This window comes from Ruditapes philippinarum, unplaced genomic scaffold, assembly GCF_026571515.1.
Source record: "Ruditapes philippinarum isolate M1 unplaced genomic scaffold, ASM2657151v2 ctg6850_1_1_1_1, whole genome shotgun sequence".
NCBI lineage: Eukaryota > Metazoa > Mollusca > Bivalvia > Venerida > Veneridae > Ruditapes > Ruditapes philippinarum.
Window position 1 is genome coordinate 22,801 of NW_026852722.1, and position 3,339 is coordinate 26,139.

The 3,339-nt window shown below is 30.2% G+C and overlaps 1 long non-coding RNA gene across 1 annotated transcript; it reads left to right on the plus strand.

Annotated features, from left to right (window-relative positions):
* Positions 1-337: 337 nt before the first annotated feature.
* LOC132722329 (uncharacterized) lies at positions 338-2,736 on the plus strand. The gene is made up of 3 exons (XR_009624597.1): positions 338-755; positions 1,158-1,264; positions 2,587-2,736. It is a non-coding gene; the product is annotated as an uncharacterized LOC132722329 (long non-coding RNA).
* Positions 2,737-3,339: the final 603 nt, after the last annotated feature.

Consider the following 3,339-nt stretch of genomic DNA (forward strand, 5'->3'; position numbering starts at 1 on the left):
TTCCTTGAAAATGCTAATATTTTCCCCTAAAACCCCTGTGCACATTCTTCACCAGAAGGATGACTAAACATCAGCTAGAAGACAGAAAGCTGTCCCTATAGATAGCCTCTGCTATTACCATGGATGTTAAAGGAACTCCACTGAGCTTTAAAAGCCTAAAAACATAACAATTGATTTTTACATATCTTTAAACAGAAATATATGCGAAGATAGTTCAAAATTATACTTTGAAATAATTTTTTATGCCTTTTTTAGTCGGATTTGAGTAAGCTTTTCATTTTGCATCATTTTTTTACAATTTGAATAATTGTTCTGGAAAAACGAAGTGCGTGAATGATCTGAAAGTTTGCACAAAGATTAATGGTCTAAACTTACATCAAATGGTACATTTATCTGAAAAAAATATTTTCAGTCCCATCATGTCAAAATACCTCAGTGGAATCCCTTTAAATTGAATTAGAAATGATTTTTTTAAATGTATGGGTAAATTCCATTCTCAGTGGTTGGAATTTGATTTTCCCCTTTTCTGATTTATCAAGCTATATTTTCCCCTTCAGAAAGCCACAGGTTGTTTTGAAAATTGAAAAAAAATCACTGCCACCATGATAATTGTTAACCTGAAAAATCTTCAGGCACTGAAAGGGATTTGAACCCCAGACCTCTTGATTACAAGGCAAACACACAACCATGTTGCGAAAATGTCAACACAACAGCAAGGCTGTTGGAAATGATCTATACCTGTTCTCACTACATGGGTGAAGTGATTTAATCAGTGTTAATTAGACATTTAACAATTTTTGATAATACTGATATTCACATTTTATTCACATATCTACATGTAATAAATATCATAATAAAATGATAAGAACATTTTCTATTTTAGTGGTAATATTGCGGAGTAATACGAAGAAATATTATCATCATAAATTTTCATGTACATATATATATATATATATATATATATATATATATATATATATATATATATATATATATATATATATATATATATATATATATATATATATATATATATATATATACATTGTAATTATATATATACATTGTATATACACATATATACATTGTATATACACACACTAAGAGAGTAGTATTAGATAATTTTGAAGATGAAATCTCTAAATTGATATTTTCAGGGAAATAAAAGATCATTTACTCCAATATTCACTTGGAAAGGCTGGTACATGTAGCTAGAAAAAAGTATAAGATTAAAGAAAGACAAGAAGATGATCACAAACAACAGGTACTTGTATAATATTTGATGTATATTTCACAAATCAAACTGTTTTCCAAAAAGTATTCATGAAAATATATGCCTTTTTACCAGTGTCACCACAGGCCAGATTACCAGACCCATTCCCAGTGGCAAATAATGCCAAATATGCTTATTTTTTCCAAGTTTAGAAAAAAACATAATCGAGTCAAAATTCCTGTTATCAAAGTTGACAATTTTTCTTCATTCCATTTCAATCCAATATGGTACCAGACAGATGATGTTCAAAAACACATTTCATTGTCATTTTTTATGTCATTTTTATGCTTTGAATGATATACAATTTGTTGGATTAACAACTTTGTACATGGTACTGAATATTTTTCCCAATTAAGATGCAAAATTTCCTAACCTGTGCTAGGAAATTTTTCCCAAAATGTCTAGGAAAACCTGGAAAAGGCTTGAAACTGAAATTGTTTAGTTTGCATTTCTAATCTACATACTGAAATAGTCCAAGACTTGTTCATATATAGTACCGCCTAAAATAAAAGAGTGTCAGTGCATGCTCACAGTTTATTATAGTGTTAGTTAAGTGAAGAACATTAAGATACTGCCTATGACAGTCTTTTTCCTATGCTGAAAATGATCACTTACATGAAATATCATAGTATGGTGTTTTAAGGTAGTACAAATCAATCCTTCAGGGCATTACAAGGAACTGCAAAATTTACAATACTGTTGCCTTGAACAAGACCTCAATATGTATGCAAAATTTACAATACAGTTCATCCTTATGAACATTGTTTACATTTTGATTATTCAAGATTGAAACAAATGAAAATATTCAATAGCAAAGCACAGCTGTGAAGTGATTGTTTCCTCACCAAATGATTTAAATATGTATAAAAATGTTCCCTATCCTTTGATTGACCATTTTTTCTGCTTAGTGTGCCTTATTTCTAAGATATGCTTAATTGACAGGCTATTATTAAAGTTTGAAGAGATTATCTTTTAAACATTCATATTGGTTATTAAACTAACCATAATTTACATTTTTTGTAGCCAATAAATAATTATACCTTTATATTGAATGCCGTCTAAACAAATTAATTGTATACTGTCTGAACATATGTGACAGAAAAATATCACGAAAAGGAATTCAGTATTACTATATGAGTATTTATTAAAGAAATTGTATTTCAAATTTTATTTATATAGTGTTATTGAAAGTCATTTTGTATGACAGACACATAAATCTAGTGCTCTGCATTATAAATGTAAGAAGAGATAAATAAGATAAGCATTTTTTGCAAATTATTGCACTTCATATAATTGTTATTGCATTTTTTAAGGTGGACATGTGTCACTGTCAAGCAAATGAAGATTAGCACCACTGTCTGTGGGAATCTCCAGTTTCCAGATGTAGTGATCATAATTGTATAGGCACCAATATGAACACTTGGGACTAGTTGCACTAATTTAGAGGGGTAGTCTGAGTTAGCACTTCAGTTGAATCCCCTGTCAATAGTAAAGGGCCAGTCATGAACATTGTGTTGAAGGAAAATGTTTAATCTAGTTGTTTTGGCTTCAAAAAATGTGATATTTTGACTGTTTTCCCCAAATGTTTCCATGAATTGAAGCTCCTGGGACTTGTGTAACATATGACTGCACATTCCAAAATTTATTAAAATAGTGTGCAATGTTTAGCAATGATGTGTAAATACATTCAGAGCTAGAATACTTCATAAGTTATAACATATATCTAAGCTTGCCTGGTTTAATGAAAAGTAACAAACCTGAGAATTAAAACTAGAATAAATTGTTGTTATTAGTCCCCTTCTGTTATCACCGAGAGGGGACTTAAGGCTGACCCCTTTCTGCATGTCAATGAAATCTGAATTTTGATATTACTCAAAAGGTACAAAAGCAAGGTTCATCGTATTGGTATCTGATATAGAACCATACTCAGATTTAGCATGTTATTATAGTTTATGCTCTCCAAAAGGGAGAGAAAACAGTTGCGGTCTTAACCATCTGTCTGTATGGACTCAATTGATGTCATGGATGAATATCCATGTTCATTCTATACATACTTGTACTTGTGG